The 25,400-nt window shown below is 42.0% G+C and overlaps 1 long non-coding RNA gene across 3 annotated transcripts in view; it reads left to right on the forward strand.

Moving 5' to 3' along the window:
- Positions 1-25,400, forward strand: part of LOC120638759 — a 71,495-nt gene that overhangs the window by 20,345 nt on the left and 25,750 nt on the right. The window contains exon 4 of one of the 3 annotated variants that reach the window (XR_005660676.1): positions 2,854-2,943. The exons of the other annotated variants lie outside the window; for them this stretch is intronic. This is a non-coding gene — a long non-coding RNA (uncharacterized LOC120638759). Of the gene's footprint in view, positions 1-2,853; positions 2,944-25,400 lie in introns of those variants that run through there. 3 annotated transcript variants of the gene reach the window in all.

The raw sequence follows: 25,400 nt of genomic DNA on the forward strand, positions 1-25,400 counted from the left end.
TCTACCCCAGTGCTTAGCACAGTTCTGGTCGATTACTGAGAGTTTAATGAATAGCATCATTAATAACATGATTATCATCTGCATTCACTCATCCTAATACTTTTCCATTCATCTGTACAGAATCAAAACGAAGTACCAGTAGTACTCTCTATCATTAGCTGGCTAAAGGGATATTAATGCCCTTTAGGATTCATAAAATGCCATTTAGAATTAATTCCAGGTGGAATTCATCAAGGTTTTTTTTTTTCTTCAAATGCCTTTAATTTTGTTCCATGCCGATCTGGTCTGTGAACCCTCCTGGTTTCAGGCCAAAACCATAAGCACTTCATAGATGAAGCACCCTCCCTTCTCCCCCATTCCTTCGCCTCCAACCTAGTTTTATATGCAGTGTGTGAGAATATGCTATTGCTTTGAATTCAGGCCTTCTGCTGCCTATTTGAAAAATCATATACTCTCACCAATTGAAGCTGTTATCAGAGTGCTTGTGAGTGTTTTACTATACCCAGTTATGTAAAATGTAAAAAAAAAATTCTGAAATCCAACGATAAATGCATGCAGATCCCGTCCCTACAATGAGTGGGTGGAAAGGAGTAGGAGATTGTTAATATAGGACGTGCTTAAGTTGAGGGAAATTTGGGGTTACTCATATAAGTACATTTACATGAATTCCTGTGGAAAACAGATTACGGCAAAGGAAGTTCAGAACACCTACAGAGTCCCAATTATTTTTCCTGTTTTCCTCTATCAGCCAAAATTCTCATGAGGTCAACATCACATCCTATGTAACTGTAGGTGACATAAACTCCCTGGAGTGTCAGCAGTTGCATTTTGGAATTTGTGGACAGAACTTCATAGAATGAGGTTGTGCTGCAATTGTAGCAAAACAAACAAATTGTCTTTCAGAATGCAGATTGATAGAGTAGAAAATTTATAGCATTTCCAAGAATTCCCACCTCTTCACATTACTCCTGCCAAGACTCTCAAGTATTTTATCCTAGTGCCTCACAAAAAGGCAACTTGCTTCAGTGGGCTTTAAAATGTATGAGCTTGGGTTAAATAATGATAATCTCACGGATTGTTGGGTAGGGTAAAAAGAAGTCCAAAAAAAAAAAAGCCCATAAAGTGACATGAAGTTCATCGACAGAAATCATGCTCCCTATATGTTAAATCCTATTCTCCTCTCTCATTGCCAGGTACAGTATTTGGCTGTTGAATGAATGGGGGTACAGAAATGCCTAAAATCTTTTGCATGTTGTGATGTTGAGAAGTGCAGAACACACAGCATCTAAATCTGAAAGTCGGCACCCATTGATACCAGTCCAGAGTCAGCATGAGATTGCACTCATAAGATAGATGGGTGACCACATCATGAATAGGTATTTCTGCCTCAGGCTTCCTTGAGAGGTTTGGGATGACCATATTTATGGAAAACCCCAGGATTTCATTACTCACTTCTAGAAGGAAATTCTAAATAGCCTGGCAGGGCCAAATCGTCATAGAATATAAGGTTAAAGGAAGCCCTGGAAATGATCTAAACCTTCTATCATCTCCCTTCCTCTTATAATAACAATCACAGAGAGTATGAACACTGTAATTATTGACTGCTTGACCTAAAAGAAAAGGAAAAGGGAAAAGAAAAATCCTCCTCTTCCACCCCCCCAAAAAAAACCCACGAACCACATTCCAGGTGTTAAACTGTTAGTGAAATCCATAAAAGAAAGTAGTCAATAGGAAAAACATACAGATCATCAACAAGAACTATGAGCCAACTAAGTCTTGAGCCAAGAATCTACTGATGATCATGATTAAGCTGTTGAGGCATGCCTTTCTTATCCTTCATTGTAAAACCAGACATTTGAAATAAGACTCTTCAAGCCTAAGAAAACTCAATACTATTCTACTTCTTCAGTTCAACCTCGGCAAGTTTGCCTTCTTTTTGAATTCATGTTCCTATTACAGTGGAGATATCAGCTGAAAATGTAGTGCAGGGGCCCTCAAAAAAAAAAAGGCTACAAGCACAAATTGTTTCCCAAAATTAATATATGCTTTGAGCTTTTACTTTCCATTTTTTTCTAACAGAGATTTTGCAATCCTGATCTTCTATCCAGATACTAGATTTCTCCTAATTGGGCAAACTAATGAAAAAAAATGGAAAGACTTGGCTTTTTTTCCTTAGCCTCTGTCCTCCACCCATTCTGAATCATTTCCTTAGAACAGCCTTTCATAGAATTACTCAGAATAACAGGCCACCAGATATTGTCTCTTCTGTAAGTGCTCCTGCAACTTTCATCAACTTTAATGGGAATTACGTGTGAGTTTACTACTACCTTTAGGTTCAATGGTCAAAAGTAGACAAGGTGCTCCGAATTTTATATCTCTGACCAAAGAACGTACTTCATTTATCAAGTTACCAACACTGTTCAAATAAAAGGCATTGATTTTTCTAAGGCAGACATATTAACTCTTTCTGTTTCATCACTACTGAATGTAGGGTCTGGTTGGTTTGGGCATTTTACAGTTGTATCATCATAGGCTTTTTGGAAACAACTCAAAAATAAAAGAAGGCTAGTGTGTTTGCTCAGTTCTTTTGCCAGTAAGTAGAAAATAAGTATCATCCATCTATTACAATAGCCTTTCAATAAAGTTCTCTTTACTTGTAAACATTTAGCCTATACAATAACCATCTAATTCATCCCTCAAGCAGCCAAAATGTCTTCAAGATTAACTGTTTTCTAACAGCACTTTTTGGATTGCCTACCAAAATGCAATTAAATGCAAAGTTCTTTCATATATTGGGGGACCAACTTTAGGAACGATGGAAGGGGCTGCAAAAGTCATTTTTATTTTTTTCAGATCACTCAGAAAAATCTCTCCATCATTTCCTTCAGATTTATTCCTTGTGCAATCAATCCACTACTGGAGCAGCTTTTGGAACCTGAAAACTTTTAGGTAAATTATTTTTCCAGGGCCAGCTTTAAGCATCATTTTGTGAGCTTTCCTTACTTCATTTCCATTCTCATCATTAGTAGGGAAAAGAGATTACTAATAACTGGTCAAATAAAGTTTATTCAACTCAGGCTAGTCCTTTTCAGCTATAACACTGTAAATCCAGAGAAATCTCATGTTATTTAGCGATTCTGAGAAGCAGCATAACCTAGTGGGAAGAGCATTAGGCCTAGGACTCAGAGAACCTGGGTTCTAATCTTAGCTCTGCCATTTATCTGCTGTGTGACCTTTGCCAATTCACTTAACTTCTCTGTGCCTGTTTCCACATACCTAAACTGGGGCTTAAACACCTGTTCTCTCTCCCTCAGACTGTGAAACCCTGACTGTGTCCAGTCTCATTATAGTGTCTTCCCCAGTGTCTAGTACAATGCTTTGTATGTAGTAAGTGCTTAACATACATCACAATTTTTATAATTTATAAGTACCGTTGGTGATAGTTGAAATGTCTTCTTCAAAGGGCTTGTGATATGGGTTATATCATTAATCAATCGATAGTATTTACTGAGCACCTAATTGTGTGCACAGAATTATGCTAAGCACTTGGGTGAGTACAATAGAAGTAGTAGTCATGATCCTTACCCTCATGGAGCTTCTATCTATCTGGAAAATGGGTAAATATGCTGCCCTAGATTCCGACTCCCTTTCTGACCATAGCTGCAGAAAGAACAACCTCACGAGGATATTCCAAAAATGTGTGCTCTGAGAGACAACTGTTATAATATTTGTAATTGATGATCGCCCATCAATGCAAAAAATTCACAAATCTGCCATAGCAGAAGCCAAGTTTCTGTTCTCTGAGAAACACGATAGCTATTTACTCCATTCATGGTAAAACTATTAAGGTAGGGCATTCACTGATATTTAATGCATGTCTTTCTGCAAAGGAAAAAGAGATAAATATGCCGGCCCTTTGGGTACTTTAGAGTAAATTTGCTTTTTCTCTCCGTTACTTATTGAAGTGTCAGCTGTCTCGTGTCTGATAATGTCATTATCAAGTATTAGGAAACCTTTTATACTTCTCTTGCTCTAGTCTCCATTGTCCCGGATGGTAGTAGCATTAGAGGATTAGAGATGTATTGAGAAAGTTGAAGTTCTCTTTTGGGGTGGTTTTTTTTTAATAGCCTTTCACATAGCTCCTCTTTTTCATTAAAATGTGTGGAACAATATCAATTTCTTTTATCCATGGCCAGTTCAAGGCTGTCAGAGATCTTTAGCAAAGCCACCCAATTCGCCCGCCTTAGATCTTTTAGTCCGTGCTGGATTTCGTCTTGACTTTCCCCAAATTACTTTGCTATACCTAGTTGGGGTTCAGATCTTCTATGGGAGAAAAAGGGAGAAAGGAAATATACTTGGGAGGGTGTGTGTGTATGTGTTTGTGTAAAGCTGGGAGTAAGTCCTGCAAAATAGAAGGGAGTGTTTGACCTTGGCCCAGCCTAGTTAAAGTTAAAGATAAAGAGTCCCTTTCTGCAAGGAATAGAACTGTAGTGCACTCTCAGTTATACACAGAACAGAGAACTGCCTTTGCAAGGCTAATTTAAAATCACAGATAATCTCCAGGGTTTCTCACTTCTCAGTGTAAAAAGCAATTATACAACCCCAAGGATTTGCTGGGCTGATTTTAGAATTATTTGAGTACCTGAAAAAAGACACGTGGATTTTCCCAGCACCCAAACTGGATCATTTACCTTGCCATTTTTTGCAGGCATCTAAATGATCCTAAATAGTATAGGCAAACACTTATTATCTTAGAGCTGCTTTTTTTTTTTCTTGGAAAGAGGTCAGTGTGAATGCGAGCATGAGATAGAGGGAGGGAAGGAGAATGTGGTAGTGAGGGGTCCTAGGAACAGAGTACACAGGTGAAAAAGGGAAAGGGAAAAATGGTCCCCAATGTAGCTGCAAATTAAGTGGGTTGTGTCAGAGAGGGCAAGAGAGGTGTAGATAATTGTCAGTGGGAATAATCTGATTGCAGACTAAGAGCTGATTGTATCATATCTATGACTTGCTCAGCCAGCACAGCAGCTGACAACTCTCCTCCTTCCTGCTTCATCCTCCCTAGTGTGGCCTACTGGAAACGGCATGGGCCTGGAGGTCAGAAGACCTGGATTCTATTCCCAGCTTCACTACTTACCTGCTGTGTGACCTAGGGTGAGTCACTGAACTTCTCTCTGCCTCAGTTTCCTCATCTGTACCTGTACTCCCTCCCCATTAGACTGTGGGTTCTAAGGGGGACAGGGACTGTGTCCCATCTGCTTATGTTCTATCTACCACAGTGCTTAGTGTATGCTTGTCACATAGTAAGCACTTAACAAATACCACAATTATTATTACCAATCAATCAGTGGTATTTACTGAGTGCTTTTAGTGTTCAGAACACTGTACTAGGCACTAGGGGAACTATAGCACAATGGAATTAGTAGACCTGATCCCTGGGAGACAGATATCAAAATAAATTACAAATATGGTAAGTGGCAGAGAATAAGGAGAATTGCTCTGGAGCTGGGAGTGGGGTGATGATTAAGGTACTTAAGGGATACAGACCCAAATTCAGAGGCAACAGAGAAGGGAGGCCATATAGGGTGAGAAAAAGAGGTTAGTCAGGGAAGGGTTTTTGAAGGAGATGTGATTTTAATATGACTTTGAATGAGGGGAGTGTGGGGGTCTGGATTTGAAGGGGGCCGAGGGGAGTTCCAGCCCAGAGGGAGGGTGTGAGTAGTGAGATATACAAGATCTAGGAATAGGGAGCAGGTTGATACTAGAGGAGTGAAGTGGGTGAACTGGATTGTAGTGGGTGATGAATGAGGTTATGTAGGTTAGGTATGGAGATTTTGTTTGATTCAGAGAAGGCTGGGCAATGATGGGTAGGTTTTTGAGGAATAGAAAGATGTGTGCAGAACAATTTTTAAGAAAAATGATCTGGGCAGCAGAGTGAAAAGTGGGGATAGGCTGAAGGCAGGAAGGGCAGAGAGGAGGTGGATGCAGTAGTCAAGGTGAGATATGATTACTATTAAATCACTATTTTATAAGGAATTTATTAGTAATTTGTAGCTTTAAATTATGGTTAACTTACTAATGTAAGTAGTGATTGACCCCATAAGTAGCCTAAATGCAGAAATGAGTTGGACATTTCTGGTTTACCAAAAAGAAAAATTCTAGAGCAAATACTTCCTTCTATTATTGTATATAAGGAAAGACCTTGGCTCTTCCTTCCACAAACCCTGAGAGATCTTACTACCTCTCTCATCAAGGTCAGAATGATCATTTTCTGTTCATTTTAGCAACTTGGTCTAAGTTTTTCATTCCTTCTCCAAAAACATAGGTCCCCAAATCTTCCAAACCACTGGATGGGAAAGTTTAAAATCAAGCCACCCAATAAAAACATATGGCCCAGAAGATAAGTCAGAGTCTTTTTTAAATAGAAGATGTGATGTGTTCTCACGTGACTGACTGTAGTGCCATCAGTCCAGTTTAGAGTTTCCATGAATGTATTTTCATAGAATCCTTCCAGATCAATTTGAGAATCCTATAATCATAGATCAGTAAGGGATCTTGAGAAATCATTTGATCCAGCAAATGATTGACCCATCCGGGGTATATGTTGTCTGTTTTTTACTTAAAGATCCCAAGGGATTAGGATCACATCACCTCCTTTGGTTGCATATTTTTAAGTGGAGGTGAAGGAAAACTGACTTCATAATGACAATTGTGGTATTTGTTATGTGCTAAACACTAGGTAGGTACTAAGCAATAAGATCAGGCACATTCCCTGTTCCACATGGAACTCTCAGTTTAATGGGAAGGGAGGACATATATTAATTCCCATTTTACAGATGAGGAAAATGACAGAGAGAAGTTAATTGACTTGCCCAAGGTCACACAGCAGACAAGTGGAGGAGCAGGGATTAGAAACCCAGGTCACCTGATTGTCAGTCCTGTGTTCCAGTCCTGTATTCTTTCCACTAGGCCATGCTGCTTCTCCCTTGGGTCGTATTGCTTCGTGATTTCTTCCTAAAGTAGATGATGGTTTGAGGTTAATCAGAATCCAATCTGTGTTGCAGCAAGAAGATAGAAAGGAAGAAGAAATTTAGGCTAAGGGTGGGGAAAGGAGAAGTTAGAAGAATACAAAAAAGTGAAGGTGATTAAGAGGAAAGGGAAGCAGGAGAAAGAGCAATGAAAAGGAAGGAGCGAGACTAGAAAGAGAGGAATTTTGGGCTGAAAAGTCTCCCTGTAAACCAGAACTGGCAACATCTTTCCAGTTACCAATTTCCAGATCCTTCCATTGCAAACCCTTTTCACAAAAGATGAAAAAGGAGAAAAGAGAAAAAAAAGAAAAGCTATAAAGTTCTGTTTTTAAGAGGAATGTTTGTCCAAAAAGATGATCTAAAAAATGGGCTTTTGCACAGAGTTACATGAGAAAAATGAGTTCAGAACAAAAGGACAGATGCAAACAGTATTTTCCGTGAACTTGTTTTTACCGACATGGGATGTGGAATTGTCCAAAGCATTTGCCTAGTTACAGTTTAAACTGCAAGATTTCTTCTCCCTTAGAAATTGAAGGGAGGTGGGAAATTAAAAAAAGGAAAATTTGATTTTGAACATACATGGACACTGAGGGTAGTCTTAAAGAATGTTTACATTCTTAGGGAGATGATTCATCCAGTACATATCCAGGTAATTTTAATAATCATGGTCATTTTATTTGCATTTTTAGTGGAAAGTTAAGCCACTCTTAGCTAAGAAAATAGAATTTGTGCTAATAAAATTCATGGAAGCTCACCACTCAGTTCTTCTGCTGTCCCCATGGCCATATTTCTGTCACATACCCGAAACCCATTTTAAAGCCTTTTGGGAGCTATACTTGCTGTACATAGGAAATTAGAATTAGGCCATCAATTGACATCTCTTCCCAGCCACACTGTATAAGGGTCTGAGCAGTGTTTTCCTGCCTGGGAGAAGACCAGAAAAGATGCCCAACTGTAGTTTTATGGGGAAGGTTTTTAAGTGTGCAGAGATTCAGCCATACTGGCCTGCTTGAAAAAACTCTGTCAGTGGCGTCATCCATGAAGATTAAGGACAATAACTCTCTCTCTCTAGGTAAATTGATCAAAGATAAATAATTGATTGCAAACCTTTCCTGCCATCTTGGTCCCAGCCCGGATATACTTGCAGTCCCCACAAAGCAATTAAATGCTGTTCATAGTATAGTTTGTCCTTAGAAATAAATCCCATTGAAAGGCTCTAATAACATTTAAAAGCCAATCAAATAAGTTCCCTTTTCTAAGCTTACAGTATCAGTTGAAAAACCCTTAAATTTTCAGCAACTGGGTAGCTGCCTCAAAATGCCTGTTCTGGGAGGCATCACAACATTCCTTTATGACATTTTTTGAGCAATAATATAATGTGATAATTACCAAACTGAAATAGTCAAAATGAAAGATATTTTAATTTCATTATAAAGGTACACATTGGACCTTTTTTTTTTTTGAGGAAAATCAAGAGATAAAAGAGGCTCTAGATTCTAGATTGAAAATTCCCTCCCATAATCCTGAATGACAGATGTACTACTTGACAGTTACAAATTACTTCAGGGCTCTTTGTCCAGTATTCTTTTAAGAAGATGATGGTGAAATTGGAGAAGAAGGTCCAGAGTAAATGTGACAAAAAAAATTAAACTGAATGTAGGAAGAATCTATATAGCAAGAGACCATGGAAATTTGGATTATTTAGTGTAGAAAACAAAGACTGTGAAGAGAGCTTAATAATGGCTTTGGAAGGGTCATTATACTGTGGATGATGGTCAATCAGTGGTATTTTTTGAGCGCTTATTGTGTGGAGAGCACTGTATTAACCATTTGGGGAAAGTACAATATAATGTTATTGGTACACATGATCCCTGCCCACAAGGAGCTTAGAGTCTAGAGGAGTCGTACTCTCACCACATCTAGGTCACAACAAGAGGAAATGGGCTGAAAGTGCAGCTCATGAGATTTAGGCTTTCCATTAAAATGAACTCTGGCAGTGAAACAGCTATAGTCACCAGAATGGCTTGCTTGAGGACTGAGGGGAATCTACAATTCACTGTGGGTTTATAATATAAAGAACCAAGTTACAGGTTAAATAAAAGCATTGTAAAGGTGAACACTGAAAAGGCTGAGTTCTCTTCTCAAGAGAGAGAGCTCAGTGTCATGATACATGAAAAAGAGCGTAACATGTAGAATTGCTTAATATTCAGCACCCATCTGAACTTTACTAGTGTCCTGTATCCAGACGTAGACTACATGTGGTGAACTTGGACAAGGCTCAAAGGAGAATCACAAAAGCCCATAAAAAGTTAGAAAGTAGGACCTCTGAGGAAAGACTCAAGGAACTGAGATCATTCAGTGTTTCACTAAAGGGAGACAATAACAGGCTTTGGGAATGTGAAGCTTTCTAGCTGTTCTAAAAGGAAGGTAACCAGCAGTTACCCAGTTCCACCAGGGATAGAACAGGGAAATGGCCTTCAGCTGAAGCAGGAGGAAATGAAGTTGGGCCTGAATAAGAATTTCCAGAGCAATGAAGAGCCGGTCGTGTGATCTTTATGTTTACTTTTTTTTCCATTTCAATAGTATTTATTGAGCACTTGCTGGGTACAGAGTACTGTACTAAATCCTTCGAGCAAGGGGTGATCTCGGACGGGACTGTTGATGATTTGAACAGCATTGTTTCTGATAGTCATGACTTATCATTTGATTAAATATTTTCATTATTTTAGAGAGTTGAATTTACCCTTTTCAGCCACTCAGCTTCTTGAGAGCATATGGGCAAATTTTCACTGAAGTTTTTTGGTGGCCCAGTTGTCTGGAAAATTTGCCTCCATACAGGCTACCTCTAGATGAAATTGTTTCCCTTATTTTCCTTGCAAGTAAGTTATGTCATTCCATGGTTGGAGGGATGGAATGGATTCTGAGTGCAAAAACATTTTTCAATTCAATAAATTTATATTAAGCTTAATGTTGGGGTAAGGTGGGAATTGTAAACTAGATATTGATAAACTTCATGTTTTCAAAAGAAATTTTTGTCTACATCAGTTAAAGTTGATTAATTTGGGTAATTTGATTATCTTTGTGCTGAGAATTCCTCAAAACAAAGAAGCACTTGTCTTTGAATTGGAGGCTCTAACTCTGTAGTTATGATATGGGTTTATTTAAACATTTATTATCAGAAATAACATGGCCTAGTGGAAAGAGCCTGGGCCTAGGAGTCAGAGGACTTGGGTTCTAATTCCAACTTCTCCACTTGCTTGCCATGTGATCTTGGGCAAGTCATTTCATTTCTCAGTGTCTCAGTTTCCCCATCTGTAAAATGGGGATTAAATCATATTCCTTCCTACTTAGACTGTAAGCCCTATGTGGATCAGAGACTTTGCCTAACCTAATTATCTTGTATCTACCCCAGCATTTAAAACAGTGTTTAGTAAGTAGTAACCAAGTGCCATTTAATTTTTTTTAATGACAATTGTTAAGGGCTAGCACTATGCCAGGCACTAGTCTAAGCCCTGGTGTAGGTACAAGCTAATAAAGGTTGGACACAGTCAGTGCCCCAGATGGGGCTCATAACGTTAAGCCCCATTTTACAGATGGGGCAACCGAGGCACAGAGAAGTTAAGTGATTTGCCCAAGGCCACACAGACATGTGGCAGAACCAGGATTAGAACCCAGGTACCCTGACTCCCAAACCCAGCCCTTTCCACTAGGCCATACTGCTTCTCACTACACACTGTACCAAAAAGGTCCATCTGACCCTCCTTTTCCCCCAAAATCCATCATTTGACCCCCTTTTCAGGAGTGGAGGGGAAATATTTTTAAACTAGCTAAATTGTAAGCATTTTGAAGGCAGGGATCACGTCATTTATTGTATTCTCCCAAGCTCTCGGTACAGTGCTTTGTACAGAGTAGGTATTCCACTTGTCTGCTGTATGACCTTGGACAAGTCACTTCACTTCTCTGTGCCTTAGTTACCTCATCTGTAAAATGGGGATTAAAACTGTGAGCCCGAAGTAGGACGGGGATTGTGTCCAACCCAATTTGCTTGTATCCAACCCAATTTGCTTGTATTCCCTCCCAGTGCTTAGTACATGCCTGAAACATAGTAAGCGCATAACAAATATCACAATTATAAATTATTATTACTTGATAAATGCTATTGATTAGGTAATAACCACTCTCCAAGATTACACCCCCAGTCTCTCCTAATATCTTGAAATCCTGAAGATGAAATGAAAATTCAGTAGATGAAAGAAACTAAAGTAATGAAAAGAAAAAGTAATAGATGAAGAAACACAAGTTATTCTCAGTCCCTCTCCCTGGACAGCAGCCCCTCTTCAAACCGGGGATTTGGCGCCATCCCGTGGCATCTCTAAAAAGCAAATGTATTTGGTTCACATTTACACTTGATTTGGAACAAATTTCCTTATCCTCTTTAGCGTCTTTGATCACTTGAGAACTCCTTTACTCTTCCTTCCTTCCTTCTAAATTTTATCCCTATTTCAGGCCAGGAAAAAAATATATTTTGCCTTAAAGTCAAGAAAAATAAGGTCAACAGATTTTTTTCCATTCTCATTTATCTGGTCTAAAAGGGCATTTTAAAAAGCAGGTAAAGCAACATATGAAGTTCAGCCTGTGACTGGAACAGACCTTGAGTGGTTTCAGAGTAAGACATGAGGAGGAGGAGGAGGACATGATGGGCTGAAAGGGAGACCCAGAGGGACCCACCCAGAGGAATGAATCTCTCCGAAGAGGGAAGAGTTTTTCCCCCCAGGAAGGGCCAGCACCCATCATTTGGCTACCATCTGTTGCCACCAAATTATGTGGCATGTCCACGAAGCATGACAAAATCATGTCATACAGAAGTCTGTCAAATTAGGGGCAGTTAGAAAGTGAGCTTGGGCAGAAACCAAGACTGGGTGAAGAGAGTTAACGTAAACTGGACAAAGCTAATGATGAGCTCTGAAGCCAATGGTAGGGACTTTCAGCTTGATGCAGAAGGGAAATCATTAGAAATTTAGTGGGTTGGGAGGGAGGGAGTGGACATTCAGAGTTGTGCTCCAAACAATGCTTTAGGAAGATGTTGTATGCAGCAGTGTGGACTGAAGGGAGGAAAAACTTGGGGCAGAGAAGTCGTTTCTGCTTTTTTTCCCCCACCCTTTTTCCCCAAAGGAATTGCTTTCCCTTCATATTTCATCCTTAGCCCTCAGCTCCCCAGCCCCCACGGAGCTTGGGGTTTCTACCCTTAGTGGAAAATATCACCAAAATATTAACTGTAATATTAACAATCCAACGAAAATATTAAGTGTAAATGTAAATCATGACCTCAGCTGGGGCCACTTTGGAAAAGACAGCTGATTCAGGGATGTTGCAGTATATAAACCAAACTGAAATGGAGTTGATCTCTGTCACCTCTCTGTCAGGATTAGTACTTGGATCCCGTAGTTCAGCTTGCTACAACCCATAGGCACTCAGTAACTATCCAGTGACTGATTCAGTGAATTTTCAGCAATATTGTCAATAAAAGGAAGGTGGACCATGCCTAGGCTTTTTTCCATCTTTGACCTGGACTTTATTGCACTCCCACCTCTCCAGCATGTTTAGCAGGGAGGGCGTTGCGATCCAAGTGGACTTTTGCACCCACTCCAACTCTCCCTGTTGATGTATCCCCTGTCCAGACATTTCCACCATGCTTATTTTAGAATGCCATTGCCCAGTTGGGTGTTTTTGTCTTCAGTTGGAAAGGGAAAGTGTCACCAAGGATCAAAACCTGCATTCCTGAGAAGTACCCTTTGTCTTGTTTCCAGATATAACTCTCTTTCCTGCCCTGCTGTTTCTCATCAGTAGGGGAGAGACTGCCTTTTAAATGCCCACCTGTTTCCAGCACCTGTTGCACACATGATACTTGGGGTGTCTCTGGGTAAAATAAAGTGGATCATTTTGTGCCAATTTTGGGTGTACCTGACTTCAGTTAAGGGAGAATCTCTCAAGATCCGGTGTATCTTTAGTTGCATTTTGAGAAAAGGAGCTGAGAAGCACACCCAGGAAAAGAAGGAGGGTCTGATGCCTCTTTCATTACCTCTGCCAAATTTCTGAGCCAAAGTTCCATTTGTTCTTGGCCTGCCATGTTTAAAAAAAGCTCTACAAATTTGATGGAGGTAAACATGAATGTAACAGTACCCCAAAAACATTTCCTCTTGTTATTGTGCCAGAAAAATTCCATACTATTCTACAAATGGTAGAATCAATCAATTCACTTACTATGTGCAGAGCACTGAACTAAGCACTTGGGAGAGTAAATATAACAGAGTTGGTAGACACATTCCCTATCCTCAGTGAGCCTACAGTCTAGAGGGGGAGAAAAAGAGAGAGAACTGGAAAAGTAGCAGGTGGATAGAAAGGCAGCCTTTTGTTTATTGATCTAACATTCTCTTTCAGCTAGGTGACCCTTGCTTCTTTCATACCGCTGTTAGTAGAAGGTGGAGCTTTTGACATGGTGAATGAATCTGCTTTTTGTTTTCCTTGTGCCACCTAGGTAGTCATGTACCTTACACTGAAGGACCACTGGTTCAGGATTGAACAGAATTTGTTTTCTTGGTAGAGTTAAATTTGGTGGGTAATTTTTTGGAAAAAAAACCAAAACTAAAAAGCATGACTACTGGAACATTTATCTGCCACTTGGCTGCGAATCAAGGACATCAAGTATGGACTGAGTGAAAGTGTGTCTTTGAGTGATAAATAATGTCCCAGGTTCTCCCAGGAACTAAGCTCTCCCAACTTCCAAGTTGAGCATCTTGGAGCTATTTAGCGATGTCCAAAACTGCCCTAACAACCAGCGAGTTGAACTGGACTTGGCTGGGTGCTACAATAAGGGGGATTGGATGGGGAGATGTTCCCCAGAGGAAAGTGCCTGGGTGGGGTTCCGGGTGGTGTGCTTAGAGGCAGACTGAGTAGAGCCAGAAGGCAGGCAGGATGGATCCAATACCCAATAGTGGAGAAGCTGCCAGGCCACAGTCCTTGGAAGGACCTCTGCTGGTCTCAGCCACAAGGTTAAAGATCTGGACTGGAAACAGATGGTAATTTTTTTCCTCTCCTTCCTAGATTAAAACCACTCATCCACGTCACAGTGGCAGGAGCACACACCCTGCCTTGCCTTTTTGCCTCCCCACTACATACTTATAATCCCAGCAGTCTGGACACCATGTTAATCTCATAGCATGTTCTTACTGGGCTTTGTCTACTATTCAGAATAATCATGGTGAACTGGAAACTTGTGGGGTAGCCCACCTGAGAAAGAGCAACCCCGCACAATTACAAGACAGCCAAGGTTCAATGCGAATAGGTGAATATACACGAGAAGGCCAGGCAGGAGCCTAGCACTGGAATACACTTTCTCCTTCCCTAGTGAGATGGGTTTAAATCATTTAAGGCGTTTAGCCACATGTGAAAAAATAACACACTTCAGCAGTATAGGCAGTATACTCTGGCCTCTCTGTGGTTGCTTCAGGAACCAGAGAGTTATTTGATCTGGCTTATCTGCTCCTTACAGCAACATTTCTCCAACTGAACACACTCTCCCTTTCTCTTTTTTCCTCTCTCTTTTTTTTTTTGCCCCAAGTTGAATAATTGCACTTCTGCTACTCTTGCATCATTCTGGGAATCTCAACCACCACTAGAGTTTTCTCAGTTGTTGAATGTCAAGCTGAACATCTGGTTTTGGAGCTCTCCACTGTGCCAAGTTTGGATGGCTTTGAATGTTTTTCCAACCATTTACCCAGCTCTAATTTTATTTCTAAAAAATGACGATAAAAACTAGAAATGCTGAAGGAAAATAATGTCAGGGATTCCTTCTGGGGTAGTCTGCGTGCCCTGTGAGGGAACTTTTTCTCCAGTGTGTTAAACACATGTGCTCACTTGAGCTCCCAGGATTCGACTTCTCCGTGGTCCACTCTACAGGAGGAGAGGGCCCTCCTCAACTGCACTAGGTGCAGGGAAGTCAGAGTGCAATTACTTGCCTGGAAAACAAGATCATTATCCATAATAAACAGGATCTGTAAGTAGGAAAGAAGCAGCAAGACTAAACTTTGGAAAACAAACAACTTTTCACCACAGCGATATGAAGCTTAGGTTCCCAGAAAAGTGATACGTGTTTTGTTCTGTTGGAAATTCTGATAGTAGGACCTCCAAGAAACCAGTAGATCAATGTCAAAGGTAAAAAATGGAAACGCTTCAGCCAATGCACAATGCAAAAGTAGTCAGATGGACATGTTGTGTGCTCTGTCATGGGAAGTGGTCTCTTTTCTGGTTTTGGCATGCCTGATTTTGGCCTGCTCTTTTCATTTTTGTTCTCTTTCTCCGGCTTATTCACTCATGACAACTACCCTAGCTTGTGCCATTGAATTAAAGACTGTCAAGCCTGCATCCCCAACTCAACACCTTAAGGCTACTTATGAAAAATGAATCTGAAAATGTGTTGAAGGTGGTGGCAGGATGGAGGAGCTGTGATTCAGCTGAGAGATGCAAGGGCTGACCAGTCTCTCAGCCTTGGTTGACACTGGATCCAATGCAGATCGCTCTAGCAGGCTACATGCTGGCTAAAAGCACCCCCTTTCTCCCTAGGCTTCTGATGGTGATAAGGGTGGTGGGGCGGGTAACTGATAAGAGTATTACCAAATGGCTCACTGAGACTTCCAATATTGTAAAAGTTCAACATCCACTTCAGAGTCCTTCATTGTTTGAAAGTATAGGGCTTTTCTGAAAGAAGAGGAATTATTCATTTTATTTAGACTAACATCGGCTTTGGTGGGGCTTCCATTACATTGACTAGTCCTGGACTCAAGTCAGAGAGCAGCGTGTGAGCTTCCCTTTATGCTGTTCTCTGGTTAAAGCAGTGTGGCCTATTGGAAAGAGCTTGGGCTGGGGAGTCAGAGGACCTCGGTTTTAATGCCAGCTCTGACGCACACCTGCTGTGTGACCTTGAGCAAGTCATTTAACTTCTCTGTGCCTCAGTTCCCTCATCTGCAAAATGGGGATTTAATACCTGTTCTCCCTCTTTCTTAGGCTGTGAGCCCCAGGTGGGATCTGATTATCTTCTATCTACTCCAGCACTTAGCCAGTTTCCTCATCTGTAAAATGGGTTTTAAGGCTGTGAGCCCCATGTGGTACATGAACTGAATCCAACCTGATTAGCTTGCATCTACCCTAGTGCTTTATACAGTGCTTGGCGCATACTAGGTGCTTAACAAATACCATAAAAAAATTAAAAAGTGCTTGGAGTTTAGTGAGCACTTAGCAAATAGCACTATTATTAAATGGTTTTAATTGTTGGAGAGGAGCGTTTGCTTTTTAAAAAGTCCTTTGTAGTATGATCTTGTTTTTCATTTCCAGTCCCTGCTGTGTCCCTCCCATCTCTGCTGCCTCAGCCTCCTCAAAACCCACGGCTGTTGGCTCTTTCCCCACCCAGTCTTCTCTGGCCCTTCTGCTTCCCCTTCCTTCTCCACTCCTTTCTGAGGCAGAATGTGTATAACAACCCAGAAGCAGCTGTTCTCCCTCCTACTTAGACCGTGAGCCCCACATGGGACAGGTATTGTGTATAACCTGATTTGCTTGTATTCCCCCAGAGTTTAGTACAGTGCCTGGCATATAGCATTTAACAAATACCGTAATAATAATAATTATAATATACTGTATCTACCCCAGGCACCTAGTAAGTGCTTAATAAATACCACCATTATCATTATTATTACTATTATTATCATTATTAAGCCTCCTAATACCCAAAACTAGTACATGTTGACTAGGATGATGATGATGATGGTTTTGTTAAACGATTACTATGTGCTAGCTATCTGTGTACAGGCTCCAGCAAGTCCAATTAGGCAAATGAATATCCCTGGCCTTCCTCCCAAACTCTTAGATAACTTGAAGCATTCCCTAGGACCCTTTGAAGGTTTGAGTTACCTGAGCACAATTTTAAATTCCCTTGACAACTGGGCAACGACCTACCTTTGGCAGTTGCATTTTGAATGGAAAATAGAGTTGTCCTTCCTATTTGAAGAAGACAGCATTTATGGTGAAATTCACCTCTGACTGCGTGATTTGGCCACAGCCCCAGCCACATTGTGGGCATACACAGACACAAAAAACAAAACAAAACACCCCACCACAAACTGCCCCTTGGTGTGGGTATGTTTGCAGTGCCTGGCACGGTTTAGTCCTTTTCAGTCATATTTCTCATTCCTTATGTGGCTTTTGCTTGAGAAGAGCCACTCCTTTCTTGATGTCACTATGTCATGCTGGTCTGTCCACAGCAGTGGACTTCCAGTTTTTAGTTGGGATGCAGCTCTGTCTGAGGCCTTGTTTTACTGTCTTTGAAATGTTTCCTCTGCCCTCCTTGCTATCAGTTTCTCAATTCCAGCTGTTCGTTCAGCAGTTGCTTAAGTATCCTGTTGTCACTCATTCTCCTCACATAACCCACACAAGGTAGCTGCGTTGAGGTGAGCATAACTTTGATGCTTGGAGGCTGGCTACATTCAGTTACTTCATGGTTTGTTAGAATGGGAAAACTTTATTCCTTACACCTCTTTGCCTTCCCTCCCCCATTCACTGTTGTTAATCATCCTCTCTGTGACATAGCACTTCAGACAGGCATCTGCAGGGCAGGAATAAAGATTATCAGCAGTTGCAGAAAGTAAGCGAATACCGGGAAAGGAGGAATGCCAGTTCTGAAAGTTATGCAACTTTTGTAGTAGTTAGTGATGGAAAAAACTATGGTATTGGATAATCTAGTCAATTCCCTTGCCAGGCCAGAGGAAAAAAGTGTCCAAATGGGGAACACAACAGTTCGTTCCAGCCAATAACCCAAGAAGAGGCAATTAAAGAGGAGCAGGAGGCTAATGCTTTTAAGAGCAGAATGACAGAAATGTAACTGATGGGGAATTTTACTAGCAGTTTAGTTAGCAATTAAAGCCCTTTCCAAATGCCGAGAGTTTATAAAGGGAATGTTGCTCCAATAATTTCCATTTCAAATGCTCTTAAGAAAAATGCCTTCAAAATGCCAAGCTTGATGAAGTCAGTTAAGAAGGTGACAATTGGCCTGTCTCTAGGTACCAGGGTGATGAGGTGTAAATGCCCAAGATGCTGGGTGAGAAGAGAAACAGAATTGAGTCTCTGCCCTGGGAGATGTGGTACGTGTTAAAATGCTTGCCCCGGCCCACTCCCGGTGTGGGAGAGAAGGAGCTCCAAAGGACCCCCAAAACTCATTATAGATTATTAAAGGGAAAATGAAGGATTTTAGAAAACCCCCAGTCAGGGGGATGGTTGTCATGGACAGCAACAAATGCCATCTGAGAAGCAGCATGGCTTATTGGATAGAGCATGGGCCTGGGAGTCAGAAGGACCTGTGTTCTAATCTTGGCTCCACCCCTTGTCTTCTGGGTGACCATAGGAAAGTCACTTCACTCCTCTGTGCCTCATTTACCTCATCTGTAAAATGGGGATTAAAACTGTGAGCCTCATGTGGGGCATGGACGGTGTCCAACCTGATTAACTTATGCCTACCCAGCATTTAGTATAGTGCCTGGCACATGGTAAGTGCTTAGCAAATACCATTTTTTTTTTAAAAAAAAAGTATCCTGGGGTGTCATTGTTGGAGGAAGAATGCTGGGTTTGGGTGGGACTTTGGCCTGATCCAGTGTTGCATTGCATATTAGATTCATAGCACTCCCTGCCACGGTCACTACCGAGAAGGTGAGCATAAATGGCGTCAAAGTCAAGAACAGAAAAAGATGGTTATGAACTGAATTTGGTATCAATAAACGTAACTCTTATCTCTCCTTACTTTCATCTCCTTTTTCTCCCTCCTCCAAGATCCATTACCTCATCTCCAACCCCTCAACTTCCACCCAGATCTGACACTTCATATTCTCCAGCTCATTGTGAACAAGTCCTGAGACTCTTAGGAAAGACAAAATGAGGCAGTCAGTGGTCTGCTCCCAAAAGAAGGTTCTCCTTTATCAGCAACGTATTTGCTCTTTTCTCCCACTAATTCCTGGCTTACCCACTTTACCCCTGAGTGGAGCCTTCGGCTAAGGTGGGGAGCCCCACGCTGAACTCCCTGTAGTGCACAAGGCCGCCATCACACACATAACTGCAGCCTCAACCTACAAAAAGGCACTGGCAGACGGCGCTGGGATCCTGCTGGCCCATTGTGGCCAGAGGCCAGAGGAGGGAGAGAGGGGAGAAGGATTTGGCAGTGGGCCACCTTCCCAGGGCTTTCTGTCGGGCAGGGCAGGTGGGCACCAACTCTCAGAAGGCCACAGATCTGGGTCCCCAACTAGGGCCTCCCTCTAACCCCCCAAGAGGGCCATTTCCAGCATTGCTCATTGCACCTCCATTCTCATTTTCTCCCACTCTCCCCTTCCCCTATTTCCCCCCTCCCTTGCCCTCTTCTCCTATCCTGTTCCTCCTCCCTCACTTCCATTCCACTTTCCCATCCCCTTCAGATAGTCCTATGAAGCATCCACTTGGCATCATTGTGCCGTGCAGTATGCCGTGTGATGTCACAACATCATGTTGGGGGCGGTGTTAGTCGCCCACTTTACCTGTTTGTGCACCAACTGCTCAAGAGTTTCATCGTTGTTGGGCTCTTTGGCAAAAAGAGACTGCTGACCTCTGTTCTGGGAGAACCCAAGCAAGGAGGGGGAAGATTCTGAAACAGCTGATGAGCTGTCAGCTGGCGCCCAGGGCCTTCTGGCCACCATTCCCTTTTGATTCCCTGCCCCTGAGGCCCCAGGCTCTCTCTCCTTTCCTACCCTGTTAGCTGCGGCAGCTTCTTCCAGGAACTGGGCAGGGGATTTCTAGAACTTCATTTCACAAGAAAAAGTAAAGGAAATATCTTTGCTGCGGAGTTCACATTCAGTAGGATTTGGCGGATATTTCCAATGTCTGGAACACATCAGGGGAAGGTGGTGCTAATGTCTGCATTTTTGCTACCCTGTCTTAGGACAATGCTGTTGGTTTTGGAGCTGTGCCCTTCCATCCTGTTGGGGTATGGAGAAGGGGTTTGCTGTTTGATTGAATGACTTGAACATGGCAGGACAGGAGAGAGTTGGAGTCGGATGGGGTGGTAGCCATATCACTAGTGGTTATCTGTTTTGGCAGCTGCAACCTGCCTTCAGCAGAAATGCTTTTGAAAGCATCCAAAGGTTTTGACAGAGAGCAGGAGGAGTGCAGTCACAGTTATCCCTGCCATGGTCCTGCTCCCTCTAAAGTTAATCAGTAGCAATTAATACTTCTCATTACCAGGCAGAAGGCACTAAAAACACACTGAACAAGTATAAGGAGAAACAGCATGGCCTAGTGGATAGGGGACGGGCCTGGGAGTCAGAAGGACCTGGGTTTTATTCTGACTCTGCCACTTGTCTGCTGTGTGTCCTCGGGCAAACCACTTCACTTCTCTGTGCCTTAGTGACCTCAATTGAAAAATGGGGATTAATAGTGGGACGTGGACTGTGTCCAATCTTCTGTACCTATCCCAGTGTGTAGTACAGTGCCTGGCACATAGTAAGTACTTAACAAAGACCATAAAAAAATAGGAAGGTAGACTACATGGTGAGAAAAGTAGAGGGAAAATGATTATATTAATATCTTGAATTTAGTGCATTTTCTCCCTCAACACTTCTTAGAAGTCTTCTCATTTTAATAATAATGGTGGTATTTGTTAAGCACTTACTATGTGCAGAGCACTGTTCTAAGCGCAGGGGTAGATTTACAGGATAATCAAGTTGTCCCATATGAGGCTCACAGTCTTAATCTCCATTTTACAGATTAGGTAACTGAGGCACAGAGAAGTTCAGTGTCTTGCCCACAGTCACACAGCTGACAAGTGTCAGAGCTGGCTTTCGAGCCCATGACTTCTGACTCCCAAGTCCATGCTCTTTCCACTGAGCCACGCTGCGTCTCTGTTTTATCCTCACAACATCCCTGGGGAGGTAGGGAGAGGCAAGTGCATGCACAGGCCAGGCGACATTCGTTACAACCACCCCCATGCTCCATACTATCCAGGGACACAACCATTATTGTTTGAAAACTTGGCAATCCAGTGCATCATTGCATGTTGTCAAAACAGATGAGGTTATGATCTCTCCACCACCAGCCAAGATTTGGGAATTAAAAAGCTGTGGTTAAAATTGTAATCGAGTCCACGTATATTAAACGTAAGTGTTGAGGAAGGTAGAAATAAATTCATAAGTGCTAGAATTGGCTGAAGGGGTGAGAGAATAACAATAATAATAATGGTACTTGTTAAGCACTTACTATGTGTCAAGCGCTGGGGTATATACAAGTTAATCAGGTTGGACCTGATCCCGGTCCCACATGGGGCTCACACTATTAATCCCCATTTTATAGATGAGGTAGCTGAGACACAGAGAAGTGAAGTGACTTGCCTAGGGTCACACAGCAGACATGTGGCAGAGCCAGGATTAGAACTCAGGGCCTCTGACTCCCTGGGCTCTAGCCACCAAGCAGAATGCTGTCCGAGTTTGATGTGAACACTACGTGATGCAACTGACAGTGAGATTTGCTTAGTGGGAGCACATGAGGCTGAGGATACTGTGTGACTGAGCCTGCCTTCTCCATCACATAAGAAGCAGCGTGGCTCAGTGGAAAGAGCACAGGCTTGGGAGTCAGAGGTCATGGGTTCAAATGCCAGCTCTGCCACTTGTCAGCTGTGTGACTGTGGGCAAGTCACTTCACCTCTTTGTGCCTCAGTTACCTCATCTCTAAAATGGAGATTAAGACTGTGAGCCCCATGTGGGACAACCTGATTACCCTTTATCTACCCCAGCGCTTAGAACAGTGCTCTGTACATAGCAAGCGCTTAACAAATACCAACATTATTATTATTATCACATGCAGGTAAAGCTCGCCCCCTGCCGGATGGTTGCGCTGTCTCTGCCTCCTGCTCTTTTCCTTCCTTCCTCCTGCTGTCACCATCTTCCCAAAGCTGCTTTTCAAAGGTCGTTACCGATTCCTGATCGCTGCAAGTTGATCACAGTACGTGTCCTACTTTACCATTCGGAAAAAAAAGCACACCGCGTTGTCATTTTCCAACCGCCCTTCATTTTAAATCACAGTTTTAAAGAACTGTGCTGTAGGCTATAATTTTCAAAGTGCTATATCCCGAAGTCTACCGGTATATAAAATCAGTGAAAACTCTCCTCTGTTGTATTCGTTTTACTTGCTAGAATGGGATAGAGATTTGCATATATTCTTTAGCCAAAGGCACCAGCATTTCCCTATTTGTCTGTAATCTGCTCTTCTTCAATAGGCTGCAGAGACCCTGCCTTTCTGTATTAGAATCAAAATGCACACAACCAAATAAGCATCTCTTCATTCATGGATGTCATTTTAGCAGAGTGGGGTGGGGGTGGGCGGGGTGGGGGAGAAGAGAGAGAGAGAAAATCTGAGTAAGAAAATCGTGCAGATGGACTAAAAGAAAGATTTGACAGTCATTGGAAAAGAATTAAGGTGAGGGTACATTGTTAAGCCCTTCAAAAAGCGCTTACCCTTTTTAATTACTTAGGTGCAGTGGCCAGTAAGGTCCCCAGCATCCTTCCTGAACCCTATTTTAGAATCACTGAAGTAATTGACTGCTGTTTAAGTTTCTCCAGGTAGCAACTTTGTCAATCATATTTATTGAGGGCTTACCATACGCAGAGCACTGCAGTAAGTGCTTGGGAGAATATGGTATAGCAGAGTTGGTAGAAACACTATCTGCCTACAGTGATCTTACAGTCTAGAGAGGGAAACAAACAGTAATATAAATAAATTACGGAAATGTACATGAGTGTTGTGGGACTGAGAGAAGGGTGAAAAAGGGAGCAGATTAGAGTGACGCAGAATGGACTGGAATGAGAGGAAATGAGGGCTTAGGGAAGGCCTTTTAGGGCTGATGTGCCTTCAATAAGGCTTTGAAGGTAGGAAGAGTAATTGTCTGATGGATATGAAGAGGGAGGGTATTCCAGGTCAGAGGCGGGATGTTGGCGGTGAGCTAGACATTTATTCACTGTGGGTTCTCTGTGCCTCAGTTTCCTTATCTGTAAAATGGGTATTAAATACCTGTTCTCCCTCTCCTTTAGACTGAGCCCCATGTGGGACAAGGTCTGTGTCAGACTGATTATCTTGTATCTTCCCCAGCCCTTAGTATAGAGCTTGGCCATTAGTAAGCACTCAAATACCACACTTATCAGTGGTAGTGGTATGCAGTTTTATGAGTCATTTGGAAATAGAGGGTCTTGGCTTTTTCTCTTAAAAATGACAAATCTAGGAAGAGTACATACTTCAATAGGATATTGTTCATATGTTTCTCTGTGTCTGCTCTTCTTTGAGTGTATTGAATTGTATCCTCATTGCTTAGTACAGTATTTAGGACATACTAAGTGCTTAATAAATACCCCAATCGTTAGTATTGTTATTATGATGCTGTTTTAGGAGACATTTGCAAGTAGAGGGTCTCGGACTTTTATCTCTTAAAAATTGCAGACATTTTTAGGGATACGTACTTCAAAAGGATATTGTTTATCTGTGCCTCTACATCTATCTTCCTGCTTTTCTTTTGTGTGAATTGGACTGCATTCACCCCAGTGCTTAGTACAGTGCTTGGCACTTAGTAAGCATCTAACAACTATCATCTTATTGTTGTATGCATCCTTGTTCAAGGCTCACTGTGTCTGTGTGTGACTGAAGACTTTAGTGATGCCCCAGTGTTACTACCTGCCCGGATCCTTCTCTACCTTTAAACTTGAGCATAGGAGAAAGAGGAAATGCTCTCTTCTGCTCCCCACTTTCCTTCTCTAAGCTGGGTTCCTTGTCATTCTGAACTGAAGGAAGAAATGTATTAACTGAGGCTTTTCTTTGCCACAGAATACATCAAAAACATTCTCCTTAAAATCAACCAAACATTGGTATTTATTGAACACTTTTGTTTTTACAAGATGTTCTTCCCCTTGATTCTATTTATTGCCATTGTTCTTGTCTGTCTGTCTCCCCCGATTAGACTGTAAGCCCGTCAAACGGCAGGGACTGTCTCTATCTGTTGCTGACTTGTTCATTCCAAGCGCTTAGTACAGTGCTCTGCACATAGTAAGCCCTCAATAAATACTATTGAATGAATGTGTAGAGCACTGTACTAAGTGCTTATGAGAGCACAATACAACAGAGTTAGCACAAACATTCCCTGCCTATAAGAAGATTAGAGGAGACAGACATTAATATAATTTACAACATATAATTAAATTATATCTACATAAGTGCTCTGGAGTAGAGGCTGGGGCGAATATCAAATGCCTGAAGGTTGCAGATCCAAATGCATAGGTGAGGAACAGAGAGGGAGGTGGGGGGAAGGGGACTTAATCAGGAAAGGCCTCTTGGAGAAGATGTGACTTTAATACCGTTTTGAAGGAGGGGAGAGGGTTCCAGACCAGGGAGATGACACGTGAAAGGGGTCGGTGCCAAGACTGAGACGGGAGTGGGGGGCAGGGAGTACGCTGGTGCTAGAGGAACAGAGTGTGTGGGGGTGATCAGCGAAGTAGGTTAGGATGGAACAAAGTGCTTCAAAGCCGAGGGTAAGGAGTTTCTGTTTGAAGTGGAAGTGGACAGGCAAGCCATTGGAGGTTACTAAGGAGTGGGGAAACATGGACTTCATGGTTGTGTAGAAAAATGATCAATGCATCAGAATGAAGTGTGGACTGGAGTGGGGAAGAGACAGGAGGCAGGGAGGAATAAGACAAATCCTTGGATCAGCTGGTTGTAGTTTGGATGGAGAGCAATGGGTGGTTTTAGTGATGTTATGAAGGTCGAGCCAACTGGATTTGGTGACAGAATGCGTGGGTTAAATGAGAGAAATGAGTTGATAACACCAAGGTAATGGGCTTGACACTCCTTCTGTGCTCAGGAACATGCATGACAGCAGAATAGCAAACAGCTACTGTATGATGATTTGAAATACACTAACTGTTAACAGAGAGGACTGAAGATCTCTCCCCCACTGTGGCACAGGCTTGGTTTGTTAGGATACCGCCTCACTAACCAGAGCAGCTTGGAATGCTGCACTTGGGAATGGGATGACTACTGTAGATCAGGAAAACATAATACTCAGGTAAAATTGAAACTGGCATTCGGGACCACAGACAAATGCACAATCACAGATAAGAGCAGCATGTCGAAGTGCGCTATGCAGAAGCGATCGGTCTTTTCAGCCCAATCATGGATAAAATCCTACCCTTGGTAAGAACACCTCGGAACTCAAAATTGAAAAGTTAGCCTCTGGATTCATCATTTTTACTTAATGTTTTGAACTAGGATTATTGGTTT

Source organism: Ornithorhynchus anatinus, chromosome 13 (assembly GCF_004115215.2).
Source record: "Ornithorhynchus anatinus isolate Pmale09 chromosome 13, mOrnAna1.pri.v4, whole genome shotgun sequence".
NCBI classification, from domain to species: domain Eukaryota; kingdom Metazoa; phylum Chordata; class Mammalia; order Monotremata; family Ornithorhynchidae; genus Ornithorhynchus; species Ornithorhynchus anatinus.